Source organism: Pan troglodytes, chromosome 13, assembly GCF_028858775.2.
Source record: "Pan troglodytes isolate AG18354 chromosome 13, NHGRI_mPanTro3-v2.0_pri, whole genome shotgun sequence".
NCBI lineage: Eukaryota > Metazoa > Chordata > Mammalia > Primates > Hominidae > Pan > Pan troglodytes.
This window is the reverse complement of record NC_072411.2, coordinates 119,152,248-119,173,212: the sequence shown is the minus strand read 5'-3', so window position 1 is coordinate 119,173,212 and position 20,965 is coordinate 119,152,248. Positions and strand designations below refer to the sequence as shown.

The 20,965-nt window shown below is 41.7% G+C and overlaps 1 long non-coding RNA gene across 3 annotated transcripts in view; it reads right to left on the bottom strand.

Moving 5' to 3' along the window:
• Nucleotides 1-20,965, bottom strand: part of LOC107973921 (uncharacterized) — a 149,708-nt gene that overhangs the window by 59,745 nt on the left and 68,998 nt on the right. The window contains exon 5 of one of the 3 annotated variants that reach the window (XR_010150243.1): nt 11,892-13,980. The exons of the other annotated variants lie outside the window; for them this stretch is intronic. This is a non-coding gene — a long non-coding RNA (uncharacterized LOC107973921). Of the gene's footprint in view, nt 1-11,891; nt 13,981-20,965 lie in introns of those variants that run through there. 3 annotated transcript variants of the gene reach the window in all.

The window sequence follows — 20,965 nt, the reverse complement described above, 5'->3', positions numbered from 1 at the left end:
GAATATCTATGTTCAAAGAAGCAGCATTCTAGAAAATGAGACAATCCTAAATAATGAGACCATATGATTTATTATCCAAACTGGCATGCTTTTCAGAGGGTTAGAGTAGGGCAAATCAAAAGAAACGGGGACGTACAGTCCCAAAACCATAAGAAATCTTAGAGTCCTTCTTGGTGGAGAAGGAAGCATTGTATAAGCATTGACTTAGGATGCAGAGGCCTGAGCTGGCTTATTCGTCAATAGACTCTTCCTGGACCCCAGAGCACCAATGAGACAGCTAAGGGCCTGCACACACTCAGCCTAGATTTTGGTGGTTCAGCTCCTGTTACAATTAGATGTGTCTTTCACAAGCCATTGCCCCTCTCTGGGCCTCATTTTCATCTTCAGAAAATAAAAGCATTGAACCACATCACCTCTCAGGCCCCTCCCTTCAAGCTGTAGCGTCTGGGAATCTATAGGACCCCTGGCTGAGAGAGGGGGTCCCAGCACAGCAGCCTCCCACTTTGTCAGCCCAATGCACTAACAGCAGAACACATGGTCTGGCCCCTCAGGCTCCCCAGGCCCTGCCCTCACCCAGTCTGCCCCAGCTCCCCCCTACAACCTGTTGTTGCTCTTCCTGTTTGATGGATGGGAACATCCCTATGCTGGGGGACCCTGGGAAGGAACTGCAACACATGTGCACGGGCATTCACAAACACACATAAGAACTGGGATAAATATTAAAAGCCACAACATTCAAACAAGTGCAGAGGCCATGCCAAGAATCCTCTGGCACTGCCTCTGTGGAGCACCTGGTCATGTTTAACCCAAGTTGCAAATATGATTTCCAAGTGGGGACTCCCAGCAGGGATGGTGGGAGGCAGACTGGACGTCCTCAGCATGAGCCAGGCTAGTCTGAGTCACCCCATTTTCTCCTAAGGGACAGGTTCCACCCCTGCCAGGCAACATCTGACAAAGAGGGAGAGTGCAATCCCTCCAGGTCTTCACCATGTCCTCACTTTGGATGTGCTCTTTTACCTAAGCTCTGCCACCACCTCCCTGGGAGCCAGCAGATGGGGAAACAGAAGGGAGATGGCTGGTAGGGCCCACTGGCTTCCCTCGGAGCACCTCAGCCTAATAGAAGTTGTCATGTGTCAGCTCAGGACATGAGCAGAGCCCTCCCGGGCAGCAGCTGCTCCAGCAGCTTACAGCCAAAATGGTGCTGATGTGAGGGAGGCCCAGCTCCGAGGCCGGACAGAGGAAGGAGCACAGGACCCGTGGCACAAAAACAACCAAACAACAGGTGAAGGGGAAACGGACGGTGCATACAAAGTTGACCTCCTGCCTTTAGCTGGCTTGGACCTCAGTGTTAAGGATGCCACCTTTCAGATGTGGTGAGCAACAGAAAAGCAGGAAGGGCCAGATAATTTGGAACCAACTGCTAAGCTTTGTTCAACTTTTCCCGAAAATCCCAGATCTTCGAGTTACAGATTCAGAGGGATCATAGTATCTGACGCTCTCATTCTGCAGATGAGCACCCACACTTATGTAGGTTCCAAGGACCCATCCCGTGTGGTTCAGCTAGCAGAGCCTGAGTCATCCAGCCCAGCATTTTGCTTTGTACTATGTTCTCATCCCTACTCCTTACCAATAAGATAATATAAACATCATAATGGGATCAACTATGGATTTATTCATTTACTCTCTATTCAAAGTATCATAATTCTTTGGTTTTGAATCTTTACAGATCTCAAAATATCACATTTTTGCAAGTAACAGTACTAAATTTTGTAAAGTGGGCTATTCCAATAACAATTTTTTAATAGCTAAAGAAAGTTTAGAAGTCCGTTTAAAAACTTAAATTTTAAGGGAACTGTAGCATTTTATCAAATGCTGAATTTTCTTTATAACTAGCCAAGACATACTAATTGTTTCTGACCCTCCAGTTCCCCTTAATGAAACATTTGAATTTAGAGAACATGGGTCTATTTGTGGTTTACATATTCCTCATTCAAGATGTCTTGTGTTCCAGTGAGCTCTTCTGTTGAGAATAATCAGAAAAGGTGGTAAGTCTTTGCAAGAAATAGGTAAAAGAGGTAAAATTGTTAAGAAAAAGTTGAAAGTTTTGCAAAGAAGTCATGAAAGAGAGAAGAGCACCAGTAATCACTATTATAGGAGGAAGGGAATTGATGGGTGCGGGGGTACTGGCTAAGACTTCCAGAGGGCTAAGCCTTTGAAATCACATGTGTTGAGGAGGCTTGAGAAAGGCCCATGCAGTTCTCCAAGCAAGTTCAATAAAAGTTAACCGAAGCATTCAAACATTCCAACTTACCAGGGCCCACTGTATTTCCACAGACTGCCTTAGCATCCCAGTTGTAAAATCACATTGGCCATTGTGTGGCAAGCAGATGCAGAAAACATGCCTTTTAACTCGCTCATTATAGGAAGCAAAGCAAAATGACCATCTAGCCTGTCATTAAAACAGCAGGGGAGTGAAAGCTTGAAAAGTTCTAGCAAACGGGGAAATAAATGGAAATTAAATGGATAACAGTGGATATACTGTACCAAGAAGATGTGTATCATGTCTTTTAAAAAGGCAGAGCACTAAGTAAGGGTGCCATATTTTTAGTGAATATATTTATTCATTATCTAGTCCCATATGAATTTTCATGTTCCCTCAGAATCCCCTTTTTTTTGAATTTTTAAGTTTGTTAATAGTAAACTAGTAAATTTTCTTACTCTGTACGTGTTTTTTTTGTTTTTGTTTTTTTAAGAAAACTTGCCTTCCTCTTAAGGGAAACAAACACACATACACACACACACACAATTAGGAAAAATCAGGAGTATGACTGATCAGTAACAAACCTGGATAACTAGGGAATGACAAAGCCTTCATGTGGGGGTTCACATATGCCCACAGTGCAAAGGGAGATGTCTGGGTGACGTGGTGACCAGGCAGCTGGTCTAAGGGCTGGTAATTGTTTTAACTAGCTCTCTGGTTTGAAAGACAGCACACTGGAGATACAGACCTGAAATTGATTCTCCTTTCTACACCTCCTCAGCTTTGGAACTTTGGATAAGCTATTTACATTCTGTGAGCTTTCATTCCTTCACTTATAAAGCTAAGAAAATAATGCCTACTTCACAGCACTGTGGTGAGGATTACATGAAGTGATGTTTATAGAAAGCAGCTTGTGTGCTATAAATTGCTTTGCAATTTATAATTGCAATGGCTAAAACTCCAAATCTATGTCAGTTTGGAATCTGAAAAGTGATTTAAAAAAAAAACTTTCTATTAGAAAACAAGAGGATGTGTGCAGCGGCTCATGCCTATAATCCCAATACTTTGTGAGGCCAAGGTGAGAGGATAGCTTGAGGCCAGGAATTTGAGACCAGCCTGGGCAACACAGTAAGACCCCGTCTCTACAAAAAAAAAAAAAATTAACTAGTTGGATGTAGTGGCATGCACCTGTAGTCCCGGGTATTCAGGAGGCTGAGGCGGGAGAGTAGCTTGGGCCCAGGAGTTAGAGGCTATGGCAATCTATGATCACGCCACTGTGCTCCTGCCTGGGTGACAGAGGGAGACTCTTTCTCAAAACAATAAAAGAACACAAGAGAATTCAAATTGAACCAGAAAGCCCAAACTACCCCCATGAGTCCTGCTGAAAACTAGAAACAAGCTGATAGAAGTTAATCAAGAGTCCTTCTGAGGAGAGTTTTCTTTGCACGAGGTTGTTCCACTTCTAAGGAGGGTAAAGAATGCTATTTCTTCCTTTTTTTTTTTTTTGGCTTTGTTCTTTGCATTTAAAAAATTTGTATAAATTCAAGGGGTCCAAGGGCCATTCTGTTACATGGATATATTGCATAGTGGTGAAGCCTGAGGTTTTAGTGTACTCAGTGCCTGAATAATGTGCGTTGTACCCATGAAGTAATTTCGCATCCCTAAGCCCCCCACCTTCCCACCCTTTTGAGTCTCCAATGTCTGTCATTCTGTACTCTATGTCCATGTGTACACATTATTCAGCTTCCACTTATAAGTGGGAACATGCAGTATTTGACTTCCTGTTTCTGTGTTGTTCCACTTAAGATAGTGGCCTCCAGTTCCATCCACGTTGCTGCAAAAGACATGTTTTTATTCTTTTTTATGGCTGAATAGTATTCCACTGTCTCTATATACCACATTTTCTTGATCCATTCATCAGCTGTTGGACACTTAGGTTCCTTCTATTTGGAAAGAAGGTTGACGAAGTGGAAACTTTTCAATTAAGGGCACCTTCAGAAACACCACTGGTCTTATTTATTATCTACTTCAATACCTATGGTGATCTTAATGATCATTAGAGTAATAGCTTTCAGCTATTGAGAACTTACTGCATTGAACATACCAACAGCAAGCTTATATGTACTTAGCTGTATTCCTCACAATCCCCATCCCACCCATGCAAGGCAAGAGTTATGTTTTTCTGTTTACAGATGAGAAAACTGTTCAGCCATCTTAAATAATTCATCAGTGGTGACACAGCTAGTAGTAGAGCTAGGAATTTGGCCTCGATGTATTTAAGTCCAAAGTTTTTTTTTTTTTCTAATTATGCCAAACACCTGTATTGGTTTTCCATTTGCTCCATAAACAATTACAACAAACTATGCAGCTTAAGAAAACACATATTTATTATCTCATGGCTTCTGTGGGTCAGGATTCTGGGCACAGCTTATCTGGGTCCCCTGCTCAAGGTCTCACCAGACTGCAGGAAAGATATTGGCCAGGCTGCATTCTCATCTGAGGCTTGTCTAGAGGATTTTATCAACCCAGCAAGGAGAATCTCTTACCTTAGCTGGGGCCTAGTCTCTCTTTGAAGAGCTTTTACCTGATTAAGTAATACCCACATAGGATAATTTCCCTTTAGATTAACTTAAAATTAACTGACTTCAGGACCTTCCTTATATCTGCTATGATTATATTGGCTAGAAGAAACTTTCATGTCCCACCTACGCTCACGGGAGGGAATTATGCAGTATGTGACCACCAGGGGATAGGAATCATCAGGGCAACCTGAGAATTCTGCCTGCCACATTGTCTCCCTTAAGTTGTGGTTGCAGGAGATGCAATCACAAAGAACACAAACCTGAAGTAGAAAGGGAATTGCCAGTTCTGTTCTGCCTTGACAGTTTCCTGTGGAATTGTGCTTAGTCCAATGCTAAAATGCTAGTTTGTCCTTAATGTCAGCAGCAATAAAATAGTCTAGAATTTGGTCTGTAAGAACAGAGGCTGTCAACCCTGGCTGCTATTAGAATCACGTGGGGGAGGTTTTGAAACATAAGCATGCTCCCTCAGAGATCCTGATTTAGTTGGTGTGGGGTGGTGCCTGAGCATCTTTTGTTGCTTTTGCTTTTAACTTCCTGAGTCCCTAATGTGCAGTCAAATTGAGAATATCTGGAGCAGTGATGGCCAAGGTGGGATGTGTTTATTCCAAGAGTATGTACAAGACAGTCTCCTGGGATGTGAGAATGAAATCTTCAAATTTCTAGAAAAAATGTATTTTTAGGTTTAAAAATAAAAGAGAAAAATACTTTAGACTTCTGCTTTCTAGTCTGACACATAAAGAGCTTGAAAGTCATCACTCCCATCCTCACAACAAGAGCAAAGCAGAACAAACTGAATATCAACAACTTGTTTTAGATTCCCCAAGGAATTGAGTCACAGGGAAAACCACTGCTCCAGCTCTGAAGAGACAGGTGTATACATAAAGTCATGGCTTACTGGAAGCAGAAGCCCAGAAGGAGACGTCAAAGCTGTCAGCTGCAGCCAATATCAATAGGAATGCTTTAAATTATAATCAATGATTTGCTGGAGGCTCTGTGTAGATTTGCTTGAGAGTTAACATCTCTGAGGGGGCCCAGTCTTAGAAAGGGCCCCATGCTTTTCCTGAGTTTTACCTCACACCACCAGGTTTTCATTGTAAAGGTCAGACAAAAATATCCCCTGGGAGAGAGCGGGACGGGGCAGTAACCATTATGAAATATATTAATAGGCAGAACTTTCTATTCTCCTTAACAAAGCTTACCCTCACCCTCAAGGGAAACAGTGTTACTTAAGCCTAACCAACTGGGGCTTTACCAAAGTCTGACCAACCAGAGGAAAACAATATATATCTGACTTTGACTCATGAAAAGACTGAGACCCAGCCAGAGTGCTACAGACTGTTTCCCTTCCTCCCACATTTTACCATATCAATAATGCATGTTATAATAACAGAGTATTGCAGTTCAAAGAAATGTACGTTTCAAACCCTACTTAAGGGATTTCTAGGAAAGCCTAAAGACAACAGGAAAGACAAAAATAAGAACACTAGAGAAAATTTTGGCCTTTGACACCCAGGAAAGAATCAGTGAACTTGAACAAATGTCAATAAAAACTTTTAAAATTGAAATGCAGGTAAAAAAAGAACAAAAAAATACAACAATATATTCAGGGACTGTGGGACAATTATAAAAGATATATACACAATGAGAATACCAGTAAGGAAAAAAGAAAAAAAGGAAGAAATGAAATATTTCACGTAATAATGGCTGAGAATTTTTCAAAATTAATGACAGACAGCAAGCCACAGACCCAGGAAGCACCCGCCCCCCCCCCCCCCCCCGCAAAAAAAACACTAAGCAAAATAAATACAAAAAAATATATACAATAGGCATATCATATGTGAACTGCAAAAAATCAAAGACAAAGAGAAAATCTTGAAAGAAGCCAGAGGGGGCAATACAATCTTAACCTACAGGGGAACAGAATAGGAATTAGATTGGACTTCTCTTCAGAAGCTATGCAAGCAAGAAGGTAATGGAGTGAAATATTTAAAGTGTTGAAATAAGAAACCACTGTAAAACCAAAGAAAATGACTGAAGCAAATCTCAGTCAATTTAGAGATTTATATTGTCAAGGTTGAAGACGTGCCTGGGAAAAAAGAACACAAAATCACATGAACATCTGTGATCTGTGCTTTGTCCAAAGAGGGTTTGGGGACTTCAATATTTCTAGTAGAAAGAATGAGCAGTAGGGAGGAAAGGAAAGGGAAAAACAGGGAGGGTAGATAGAGGAGGCAAGTGATTGCATTCTTTTGAGGCTTTGATCAGTGTTCACTGAATTTACATTTTACATGTGAAAAGAGGGGGTTGATGTGGTTTGGGGGTTTGCTCTCTCCAAATCTTATGCTGTAATGTGGTCCCCACTACTGGAGGTGGAGCCTAGTGGGAGGGGTTTGGGTCATGGGGGCAGATCCTTCGTGGCTTACTGCTGTCCTTGTGATAGTGAGTTCTTTCAAGATTTGGTTGTTTAACAGTGTGTGACATCTTGCCCCTCACTCTCTCGCTTGCTCCCACCCTTGCCATGTAATGTTCCTGTTCCCACTTTGCCTTCTGCCATGAGTAAAGCTCCCTGAGGCCTTCCCAGGAGCCTAGCAGATGCCAGTGCCATGCTTTCTATATAGCCTGCAGAACCATGAGCAAATTAAACCTCTTTTCTTTATAAATTACCTAGTCTCAAGTATTGCTTTATAGCATTGTTCTTGAAGTTAGGCTGCAAGAACAGCCTAACACATAAAATTGGTCGTGAGAGTGGGACATTGGTATAAAGATACCTGAAAATGTGGAAGCAACTTTGGAACTTGGTAAACAGAGGCTTAACAAGTTCGGAGGACTCAGAAGAAGACAGGAAGATAAGGGAAAGTTCGGAAACTCTTAGGGACAGGTTAGATGGTGGTGACCAAATTTCTGATACTGATATGAACAGTGAAATCCAGGTTGCTGAGGTCTCAGATGGAAATGAGGAACTTATTGGGAACTGGAGCAAAGGTCACCCATGTTATGTCTTAGCAAAGAACATGGCTGTACTGTGTTCATGTCCTAGGGATCTGTGGAAGTTTGAACTTAAGAGTAATGACTTAAGGTATCTGATGGAAGAAATTGCTCAACAGCAAAGCACTCAAGATATGGCCTGGCTGCTTCTAACAGCCTATCTCAGATGCAGGAGCAAAGAAATGACTTAAAGTTGGAAGTTATATTTACAGAGAAAGAGTGTAAAAGTTTGAAAAATTGATCAGGACAAATATCCATACCATATTCTGCTCTTAGCCCCACAATCTCATGTCCTTCTTGCATTTCAAAATACAATCATCCCTTCTCAATAGTCCCCCAAAGTCTTAACTCATTCAGCATTAAGTCAAAAGTCCCAAGTCCTAAGTCCAAAGTCTCATCAGGAAATGAGTTTCTTAAATCTATGTGCCCATAAAATCAATACAAGCTATTTACTTTCAAGATACAATGAGGGTACTGACACTGGGTAAATATTCCCATTTTGAAAGGGAGAAATTGACCAAAAGAAAGGGGCTATAGGTCCCATGCTATTCCAAAACCTAGCAGGGTAGTCAGTAAATTTTTTTTTTTTTTTTGAGATGGAGTCTCGTTCTGTTGCCAGGCTGGAGTGCAGTGGCATGATCTAGGCTATCTGCAACCGCCACCTCCTGGGTTCAGGTTCAAGGTATTTTCCTGCCTCAGCCTCCCAAGTAGCTGGGACTACAGGCGTGTGCCACCACACCCAGCTGATTTTTATATTTTTAGTAGAGATGGGGTTTCACCTTGTTGGCCAGCATGGTCTCGATCCCTTGACCTCATGATCCACCTGTCTCGGCCTCCCAAAGTGCTGGGATTACAGGCATGAGCCACCGCACCTGGCCCATTAAATCTTAGAGCTCCAAAATAATCTCTTTTGATTCCATGTCCCATATCCAGGGCACACTACTGCAAGAAATGGGCTCCCAAAGCCTTGGCAGCTCTGCCTGTGTCTTTGTAGGGCACAGTCCCTGTAGATGCCTCATGGGTTGGAGTTGAAAAAGTTGTGCTTTTTCCATGTGCATGATGTGAGCTGCTTGGTAGATCTATCATTCTGGGGTCTGGAGGACAGTGGCCCCTCCCCCTAGCTCCATGAGGAATTGTGTGGGCTCCCTGTGGAGCCTCCAACCCCATATTTACTCTCAGAACTGTCCTAGTAGAGGTTCTCTGTGAGGGCTACAGCAGGCTTCTGCCTGGACACCCAGGCTTTTCCATACATCCTCTGAAATTTAGGTTGAGGCTGCCAAGCCTCCTTTACCTTTGTACCCTGCAAGCCTGCAAATTTAACATCGCGTGGAAGCCACAAAGGCTTATGGCTTGCAACCTCTGAAGCAGTGGCTGGAGGTATACCCGAAGCCCTTTTAGCTGAGGCTGGAGCTGGAGCATCCTGGATGCAGGGAGCAGTATTCTAAGGCTGTAAATGGCAGCAGGGCTCTGGGCCTGGCCTACAAAACCATTCTTTCCTCATAGGCCTGCAGGTCTGTGATGGGAGGGTCAGACTGGAAGACTTCTAAAATGCCTTCACGGTCTTTTCCCCATTGCCTTGGCTACCAGCATCTGGCTTTCTTTCAATCATGCGAATATCTCTAACAAGTGGCTGCTTTGCAGCCTGCTTGAATTTCTCTCCTGATAATGCTTTTTTGTGTCTGCCACATGGCCAGGCTGCTCTAGATCCAGCCTCAGCTCAAAGGGCTCCAGGTACACCTCTAGCCACTGCTTCAGAGGTTGCAAGCCATAAGCCTTTGTGGCTTCCACGTGGTGTTAAATTTGCAAGTTCGCAGGGTGTAAGAGTAAAGGAGGCTTGGCAGCCTCATCCTATATTTCAGAGGATGTATGGAAAAGCCTGGGTGTCCAGGCAGAAGCCTGCTGCAACCCTCACAGAGAACCTCTACTAGGGCAGTTCTGAGGGTAAATATGGGGTTGGAGGCTCCACCCAGAGTTCCCACTGGGGCACTTCCTCGTGGAACTGAGGGAAGGGGCAACTGTTCTCCAGACCCTGGAATGATAGATCCTCCACACAGCTCACATCATGCATGTGGAAAAAGCACAAGCACTCAACTCCAATCCGTGAGGCAGCTATGGGGACTTTGCCCTACAAAGACACAGAGGCAGAGCTGCCAAGGCTTTGGGAGCCCATTTCTTGCAGCAGTGTGCCCTGGATGTGGGACATGGAATCAAAGGAGATTTTGGAACTTTAAGATTTAATGACTGCCCTGCTAGGTTTAAGACTTGCATGGGGCCTGTAGCCCCTTTCTTTTGGCCAATTTCTCCCCTTTGGAATGGGAATGTTTACCCAGTGTCAGTACCCTCATTGTATCTTAGAAGTAAATGACTTGTTTTGATTTTACAGGCACATAGATTTAAGGAAATCATTTCCTGATGAGACTTTGGACTTAGGACTTGGGACTTTGGACTTAATGCTGGAATGAGTTAAGACTTTGGAGGACTATTGAGATTGTATTTTGAAATGCGAGAAGGACATGAGATTTGTGGGGCTAAGAGCAGAAGATGGTATAGATATTTGTCCTGACCAAATCTCATTTTGAAATGTGGTCCCCAAAGTTGGAGTTGGGGCCTAGTGGGAAGGATTCCGGTAGTAATGGCAGATCCTTCATGGTTTGATGCTGTCCTCATGAGAGTGAGCTCTTGCAAGATCTGGTTGTTTAAAAGTGTGTGGCATCTTGCCCCTCACTCTCTCTCTTGCTCCCACTGCTTCCATGTAACATGCCTGCTCCTGCTTCACCTTCTGCCATGAGTAAAAGCTCCCTAAGCCTTCCCAGAAGACTGGAAGTTGCCAGCACCATGTTTCCTGTCCAGCCTGCAGACTTGAGCCAGTTAAACCTCTTTTCTTTATAAATTACCCAGTCTCAGGTATTTCTTTATAGCAGTGCAAAAATAGCCTAACAGAGGGTTAGAGGAACAGAAAACTATGCATTCATCTGTCATTCAGTGAATCTGAATTTTCACATCAAAGAATCAAACATAGAGTAGAGGAAGTAGTGAAATACACATTCATCTCAGGTGAATGGAGGAATGACTTCTAGTCCTGTCTGTCCTGTACCTGTGAGGATAAGCTGTTGATTTACATTGTCAGGGTGAAATTCAACAGAACTCTGTTTTAGGGTAAAGATCTTCAGCCCCCAAAAAAGTTTTCTTGTGAGCAAATTGTGAGGGAGCCCCCTGACCCCAGGGGTGTATGTGGCCTTTCTATTTTTGCGGCTATCTATATTTAGGAACAAAATAGGAGGCAGTTTGCACCACTCAGTTCCAAGCTTAACTTTTCCCTATGGCATAGTGAGTTCAGGGTTCTGAAATTTTATTTTCCATTTATACCACCAACCTAAAATTTTATATTCAGCAAAAATATCCTTCAAAACAAAGGTAAAATAAAGACTGGGCTTTCTTAGACAAATGAAAATGGAGGGAATTTGTCATCAATAGACCTGCAATTAATGTTAAGTTCTTCAGAGAAAAGGAAAATTATATAGGTCAGAAACGTGGATCTACATAAAGAAAGAGTGTTAGAGAGGATTAAATGAAGGTAAAATAAAATGCTTTATTTTTCTTATCTTAATCTAACAGATAACAATTTGTTCAAAATAATGTTACCAAAAATGTATTTGATAATTATAGCTTATGGATAAGTGAAATAAGTGACAGCAATGTTGTAAGGGACAAGAGGAAGAATTAAGAATACTTTGTTGTTAAAAGGTATTTGCACCACCCATAAAATGGTATAGTGTCATTTGATAGTAGGCTTGAATTTGTTGTAAATATACACCACAAACTCTAGGGCAGCCACTTTTTAAAAAGTGTAATTGATACACTAAGGGGAGAAAATGGAATTATATTAAATATTCAATTAAAATAAGAGAAGGCAGAAAAAAAGTAGAAGACAAAAAAGAAACAAAGAATGAGGAAAATGAGTGGAAAATTGTTGTAAATATGATAGATGTTAATACAACTATGTTAATCACTTTAAGTGTAAGAGACTGTCAGAACGAATAAAAAAGAAGTCCCAACTATATATTGTCTACAAGAAGCTTTAATGATATGCAATATTAATAGAAAAGCAACTATACAATTCATAAGTACACATATTAGGCTATATACTCAAAATCTTTTTTTAAAGGTGGGAGCAAGTGATCCAAACTGTTTAAAAGCTACTTATCTAGAGTAGAACACTTCTCAAATTTCATTGTGCATAGGAATCACCTGGAGACATTGTTACAATGCAGATTTTGGATCACTGAGCTTAAGATGGAGCTGAAATTCTGCACTTCAAAAGAGAACCCCACGGATTTGGATGCTGGCCTTCCTCAGACCTCACTTTGAGTGGCAAGGGTGTAGAAGATGTATTTCAAACCCCAATAACTGTCACTGCATCTAAGAAAGAAACCTAAGATCTGTATTACTGACAGTTTTCCCTTCCCTGCAATGATAATGCATTCATATACTACTGGTGAACTTTTTTTTAAAAATATTTTAGGGCAAACAGAAATAAGACTATCTAAACGGTAAGAAAAAAAGAAAAGAAAAAAAGGAAGAATAGAGGAAGGGAAGGAGAAAGAAAGAAGAGAATAAGGAATGAAGAGAGGAGGTGCTATGATATGAATATTTCTTTTTGTCAGAACTCATGTTGAAATTTAATTGCCCCATTGTGACAATTTTGGGAGGTAAGATCTTTAAGAGGTGTTTGGGTCATGAGGTCACCACACTCATGATGGACTAACACTATTATCACAGAAGTAGATTTCTTATCTCAGGAGTGGGCTCACTCCATCTTTTGCTCTCTTTCACTATCTCTCTGCCTTCTCTTTGGCCACCATGTGATGCCTTCTGCCATGCTATGATGCAGCAAAAAAGCCCTAGCAAGGTGCCAGCACCTTGATATTGGACTTCCCAGCCTCCAGAGCTGTGAGCCAATAAATTTCTGTTCTTCATAACTTACCCAGTCTCAAGCATTCTGTTATAGCAGCACAAACTGGACTAAGACAGGAAGTAATGAGTTAGAATACAGGAAAACATTACTCTGTCTTTGAGGTCATGAATCAAAGTTATACAGAAAGTAAAACTTATAAAGATTTAAACAATCAAGATTTTACTTTTATGACTCATTCAGACCATTTTAAGACTTATGATTACACTATAAGGAATATTTTGAAATAGGGGTCTAGGCAACAGGCTTTAATTGTTCACTTTCAGCTTTTATGGCTACTGAAGGAAATCTTGTGATGGGACCTCTATGAAGGAGAGGTGGCAGAGAGCCAAGTCCTATCCAGCAGCCTTAATTCTTGGGAGAGTGTTTTGGGAGAAAATCTTGATTGTCTAATAGTAACCAAAAGCCAGAACAAGCAGGTCGGAGTTCAAGACCAGCCTGTAGGGGGGGAAAGGAAGCACTGCAGGCCCAGATGCTTTGCCATCCCTTTGGCAAAAGCAAATTCTGAAGACCCTCAACAGGTGGACTTAAGGGGGATATAAATTATTGTGAGAAGAGAGGATAAAGTTACAGATTTAGAAAGGATTATAGAGATTACTTGAACTACTTCTACGCTTCTGATACACTCCTCAATATGGCTTCTGCTCTCTCTACCCCCCTTATGTCCTTTCTACCAAAAGTTCTAAGTTCACCTGTGACCTCTTAGTTTCAAAATCTAAAGAACATTTCTCAGTATTTCCAACAGAACATTTGGCAGCATCTGCCACTAGTATAATCAAAACAATAAATAAATAAATCATACATACATTAAAAAAAAAAACCAGACAAATACATAGGCTTTGAGGAGGAAGGGACTGGTTCACCAGCTCAGGGTTTCTTCCCACATCCCTGATAACAGGTTAGACTCCTCCTTTGGCTCCTCTTCTAACCAGTTTTTTAGTGTCTGAATGTGTCTCTCTTAAAATGTGGTTCCCAGAGGTAAAATATATTTTTCATATGAGGTTTGACCAAGGGAGAGTACAACAGAAATCTTCCTATTTTTCCTGTTGACTTTTCTAAGAAAGAAGTGCAAGAGCTAAAAAGAAGAGTGTCACAGTGGCCACCCTAATGTTGATCTTGTAGACTGCCTCCTTTAAGTTCTTCAGACAAATGGATCTAAGTTTCCTTTCCAAAAGCCAAACCTATCCAATACAGGATGGAAATAAAATGTCTCATTAATAATAAAATATATACAATTTATAATAATTTTTTTTCAACAAGTGTTTCCCTTTTCTGAAAACAAAACACTGGCTATATAGGAAAATAATATGTTATTGTTTGCAAAGAATCTTATAATTTCTTGGCAACTTGTTAATAAATTACTGTCCCATTAAAGTAAAAACTAAAACCGTTATAAATTATTCCCTATCTTGTATAGTTGATTCTGAAATCATTAAGTGGCTTGAATATTAATGAAGCTAGCAAATGCAGTTGATGACACTACGGTAAGCAATTGATTGCTTACGGCATCCATCTCTGTTACTGACTCTGATATTTGGCCTTGAGAAAATCATTTCCCTACTTGTCCTCCTTTAAAATGGGCCTGTTGGATTTCTATTTTGCCTGGGCTGATCCACCTGGCCACATTCCATCTTTTCTGCTCAAAACGTCCCATGGCTTCTACAATCACCTTTGTCTCTTTAGCCCTACCTCCTGAAATCAAATTCATTCTCCTACGAGATCCTCATCTCTCCTCCATTTGATCTTCTGGGCACCAGTCCCACGGCTTGCACAAACCACCCCTGCAACAATGCACCAATGTGCAAGGAAAAAGAAACTGCATTCACAAACCCTAAGAGATTTGTCACATTACAGTGCATCTAAAACACAGATATGTAATTGGGGATGAGATTAGTTTTTGTATTGCTGACTGTAATAAATACAGTCCATGGGAATAGTCCCTGAGGAAAGTGACCTGTCACTAGACCTCTCTTGGGGGCAGGAGACCTGCAGTGTTAACTTGGCTCCACCTCCACTTTACAAATAGACTCAGCCCTATTTCTGGGCTCCTTTTTTTCCCAAGCTTGCCTGGGGAGATTCAGCTTATCTCCTCCACCTTTCCAGTGGCCATGGAGAGTGGTGCAACTGGTTTTTCCTGAGGTTCTTTGAGGCACCTTTGACTTTGCTCTTGGTTCTTTCCTTCCTCAGGATCCCCTTTAGAGGTCAGGGTTATCTTGCTTTCCACTTAAACTCTCCATTTTCAGGTTTTTCTACTGAGGAAGGACCTGCAGGTCACAGTATAAAGAGTGGTACGGAAAAGAATGCGGGTTCTCATTCTCTAAGCAGTGGCCCATTGGATGGATGCTGTGGGTTTATCCCCCTGTCTCCATATCCATAAAGTCCAATCCATGGAGATTGCACTTCAATCTGTTTATACCACTCTCTGGAGAGAGGGCTTTTACCACCTCCTTCAACCTCCCATCTCTGCACCCAGTACTGGGAATTAATATGTTTACCTGCTAGAATTTACCCAAGTAGCCCTTTTCTGAGGATAAGCAGCATTTAAAGAGAACTACTTATGGGGGACGGGGGCGGGAAAACAATGGGTTTCTTGTATTTTCAAGCTGATAATGAAAGAAGGAGGCCAGAGAGGAAAGTCATCTGCATATCCAAAATTTTATCCCATTTATTAAAATCTTTGTAGAACTCAGATTAGCATGAAAATCTATTTTCTGAAAAGTTCAAGAATTATATGCTTTGACATAAACCCTTCCTGCATTCGGGAAATGATTGTGTCGTAGCTTTAAGAAGGGCAACCCTATCCTTGTTCTCACACCAAATTGCACTCCACATTCAGAGGCCTAGAGCAGCTAAGCTGGGGCAAGTAAGTGCTGAGGATGCTGTGCAGCAGGTAACTCCTGGAGTCCTGCCAGGCAGACATGGCAGAGTACAGCCTTGCACACACATGCTCACCCACACTGAGGTCGCTGTTTGGTGTGACAGCTGTACCCACTGAGCAGCCATTCTCAACATAGGGATGATTTTTCCCTCCCTGGGACATGCCGCAACGTCTGAGACAATTTTCAGTTATCACAACTGGTATGTGGGTGGGGTGGGACATGGCGGGTTGTTATTAGCATCTAGAGGGTAGAAGCCAAGGATGCTGCTACACTTTCTACAGTGCCCAAAACAGCTCCCATCCCAAGGTATTGTCCAGCCCAAGATGTCAATTGTGCCGAGATTAAGAAACGCTACCTTTAGAGTAACCAATTTGGGAAAAGAGTCGTTTCTCCTATGTATTTTCAGATCTACCATCTCCCAAGCTCCAATTCTGAATGCATTCATTCATTCTCTCATTCATTTATTCATTCATTCATTCTATATGTATATATTGAACTCCTACTACTGTATACCAAACCCTGTGTAGGTGCTGAATAAAGTGGCAAGAGGAAGTAGCCATGATCCCTGTCCTTAAAGAGAATGCAATCATACAGGGAGAGAGATCAACATTAAGAGTATATACTTGACAGCAGAAACCGTTCTAAGCACTTTGTTTATTCATTTAATTCTTACAATAGTCCTATGGGATAGGTACTATTATTATTCCTGGGTGGGTCATCAGTGAGATCACTGAGGCAATATTCATTTAATTCTTACAATAGTCCTATGGGAAGGTACTATTATTCCTGGGTCATCAGTGAGATCACTGAGGCAATATGTAGAGAGGTTAAGTAACTTGCACAAGATCACACAGACAACAGGTAGTGGAGACAGGATTCAGGCATAAGCCACCGGGCTACGGGGCCCATCTATGCTTTTAACCAGCATGCCATGCTGCCTGTCATATAAACAAACACATAGCTGGAATGATAGCAAATTATTTTAAAAGGAGAGGAAAATGAAGCTTTGAATGGCTATTATAAAAGAAAGTATAATACAGTCAGGAGGCTCTGAAGAGAACTCCTTGAGGAAATGGCACTTGGGCTAAGATCTGAGGAGTTGACAACTAAGACAAAGAAGGGTCTTCCAGGCAGAGGGACAGCATGTGTATTTGTTTTCTGTTGTTGCTGTAACAAATCACCACAAACATAGTGGCTTAAGACAACACACATTTATTCTCTTACAGTTCTATAGTTTAGACACATGATGCTAGTCTCACTGAGCTAAAATCAAGATATTGGCAGAAGTGCATTGCTTTCTGAAGGCTCTAGGGGGAATCTGTTTCCTTGCCTTTTCCAGCTTCTAGGGGCTGCCTGCATTCTTTGGCTTTCGGCTCCATTCCATCTTCAGAGCCAGCAATGTCTGATTGAGTCCATCTCTCATCAAATCATTTCAACCTTTTATTCTGCTCCCTCTGCTACTCTTAAGGGCCCTTGTGATTACACTGGGCCCACCCGGATAATCCAGAATGACCTCTCTATGTTAAGGTCAGTTGATTGACAACCTTAATTCCATCTGCAACCTTATTTCCCCTTTGCCATGCGATGAAACATATTCACAGGTTCTGAGGATTAAGCTGTGGACATCTTTGGGAGGTCATTATTCCGCCTATTCAGACAGCATGTCAAAAGCCTTGTAGAAGAAGAAAAGAGACAAGTATGAGAGGTGGAGGAAGGTCCACGTGGTTGAAACAGCGGAAAGGTAGGGAGAAGTGGACAGGAGGTTAGGTCACAGGGCCAGACATGATGGACCTTGGAAGCGACATTAGAAATGTGGTCTTCTTCCTGAGAGCAAGGGTTAGCTCTGAAGCGTGTTAACCACGGCATTGGTGTGATTGGATTAGCATTCTGACACCTCTACAGTAGGTGTGTAACAAGGAGAGAGTAGAGAAAGAGACCAGAGTGGGGCAGGCAGACACGTTGTAGAGGGGAGAGGGTGCAGATGGGAAGTGATGGCAGTCTAGAATGGAATTTAAGATGGAGAGAGATGGGAAGATGAAGATTCGAGAGGTGTTTCAGAGATGAAATCAATATAACTTTGGTTTGGGTGAGTAGGAAATGGAGAATGAGAGACAGGGAGAAGTCAGGGAGGCTCCTGGGCTTGGGTAACCAGTGGTGCCACAGAGAATGAGAACAGTTGAGGAGGAGCTCATAGAGGTGGGGGGAAATTGGCTTTGAATGCATTAAATTTGAAATGTCCAAAAGGAAATTCCAGCTAGGCTGGTGGATCTGTGAGTCCAGAGCCCAGAGGAAAGGCCTTATTCATGGTTGCTACAGTGACTGTTGGATAATTCCAGCTCTGTGTCTGGCTATCTCAAAACCAATATATCTCAGCCCAAATCTGTTACCTTCCCGCAAACCAATTTCGACACCTGCATCCTTTTCCCTGTTAAGGCGCCATCCTACAAGGTCAGAAGTCTTATCTGACTTATCTTACCAGGCTCCATACAGTGCAGCAATGTGTGTGGACTCTCATAATAAACATAGTAGAATAAATAACTGATTAAACCAATGAATTAATCAATTACCTCTAGGTCTCTTTCTCTGGGTCCCTCTGCCCTACTCCCTGCACCACACTCTCTTATTCTGTTTCTTTTGGGCAAAAAGTCAGGTCTGTTTAGTTTACAAAGATCTGGGGTCAAACTGTGTTTTGACCCTAGCACCTGTAGCCACAGGACCTTTGACCTTAAAACTGCAAAGGGCTCTGTTTCTTTAAGCAGCTCAGCCAGATACTCAGAGAGAAACTTAACAAAACTGATAACGATTGCTGGATTTTATTATTTGTTTGGGTGTCTAAAATCATAGTTATTTCCCATAAGAGATATGTTTCATAAAGCATTGCTATAAATTGATTCATTTAAATATAAAATTGTAGCTTTTTCAATCAGATAAATATATTCCCATGTATATATTATTTTGTGAATTCATGTTCTTTGTCCTTTAAAGTTTCCAGGAACTCTACGCTCATTCACCACACAGAACTGCAGTAGGGAAACAACTGCTCACAAAGGAATGGTCCACTGGGTCAGAGCCTCCCTGAGCTTACACCTTAATTAATCAATCACTCAGAAAAGCAGCCATTAAGCTCTCTGTATTCATCACTGTAAAAAAAAGAATTACAGACATGGTGCTTTAAAAGCTTGTGGGCTGAGACTATTTTCTGCCTTTTGCTTTTGCACCATGCTTGTTAGACGGTTAAACAAGAAACTGAACAAAAACACAGCAAAATGTTAAAAAGAGTTCTGGGGTTCTCTTTAGATCAAATGTTAGCTCATTCTATCACAACAAAACTCTAGTCAGATAATTTTCCTTTTCTTCATTCACCAAATAAACTTTATTGAATATCTGTTATTTGCCAGGCAAGGGAATACAGCAGGGAAGAGTCTGCTCCAGTTCCCTGTGGGACTCACATTCAAGGAGGAGGAGATAGTCAATCAGCAATAGATAAACAAAAACATACTAAGTCTTCATGATTGCAGTAGGACTGCGTGAAATGAAGAGGTACTGCAGACTGTACTTTTAGGAAACGCCTGTCACCATAGTTAATATTTAAGCTAAAATATGAATAATAGGAAAAAAGCGGTGGCATAATACAAAAATTTGGGGGAAGATCCCAAATATTTCTTGACTAAAAACTACATAAAACAGGGACTGAGCCCTGTTTAACATTACAGTCACTGGAGTTACTACCACAGAGTGTTAGCGCTGGGTACTCAAAAAGGAGCAGGTATTTACGGTCTTTAAAATATATATAATCACCTCCAGGACCTACCTAACCTCTTGACACTTTGCAAGCCTCCCTAAACCAGTACCGTAATCACTACAAAGCTGTGCTTAGAGGCTTTGAGCCAGCAGATCCAGCCCTTACCCCCATATCTGGGCACAAAGATTTTTTTTTTTTAGGCTAGAAATTTTCTAACCTTGACTCCTTCTAACATTTTTCATCTCCCATTTATCTTTTACTGGGTTCAAGGCTTTGCCCAGTTTCCAGGTGGGTCCTGCTTTGGCACCTTAGGAGTAACTGCAGAAAAACCCCTCCCTTCACTTCCGAACCGCAGTAAATGTTTGAGCTAGAAAAAACGGGAACCACCTTCCCCTCTCTCCCCACTCCCCAAAAGACTCCTTGTAGCGGACTTAGAGCACAGATTCCCTCAGTCTTCTCTTCTAGGACATCACATCCTCCACCATAGGAAGTTCTTTCTCATGACCAGTTCCTCCAGCTACAACTTTATTCCATGTATGGAGCTGGTTCTTGCTGCTAAAACCAGTGGCTGACTCTTCACAGACTCAACACAGCTGAGGAAAAAATTGGTGAACTTGAAGATGGGTCAATAGAAATTAAACAAACTGAAGCGCAAAGGCAAAAAAGGGTAGAAAACATAACGAAGTGAAACAAAAACAGAATACAGCATCCAAGAGCTATGGGATGATAAAAAGCTAATGGCTGGACATGCAGTCATCACATAAACTGGAAGGGTCCTAGGGTTATTAGTTCAACCTGTCCCCACCTAACCCCTAGTTATACAGCATTAACTTCAAAGTCACCCTGAAAGTCAGCTCCCAACCTTAATTTCTCAGTCATCTTCCTCGGCTAGCAAATTCTAATATTCTAATATAGAGATGGTCTTAGCAGTGATGAAAATGATGTTCTCATGGCATAGTTTGGGGGTCATTAAAATAGGATTGCCAGATAAAATACAGAACATCCAGTTCAATTTGAATTTCATATTTTTAATCTAAAGCATGTCTTATGCAATATTTGGGACATACTTATACTAAAAAAGTATTCACTGATTACCTGAAATTCAAATTGAACCGGGCATCCATATTTTCATTTGCTAAATCTGCTAACTCTACATTAAAAGTCACCATGCAATCCACTCAAAAGTCTCTCCTTTTTGACCATCCACATTACCTATTCCTAATAAAACAATGGATTGGTTTTTCAGGTCTACCAGGCATTAACCTAAGCCATGGGCACTTGGTGAAGCATGGGGCATAACATGGAGGAGTGGCAGGAGGAAACCTGCCACAGAGGAGAAAAACTCTTGAGTCCAGGATCAGAACATCCTGTTCTAGAACCAGCTCTGCCTCTTACAAATTGGGCACCTCACTGAAATTCTGTGTCTCACCTTCCTAGCGCATAAAATGACAATTACAGTCCCACTTAGTCCCCTCTCCCAAGCTCTCAGGTGATCCTCAGCACAGCTCTCCAAGGAAACATAATTTGAAAACCATATAGGAAGAC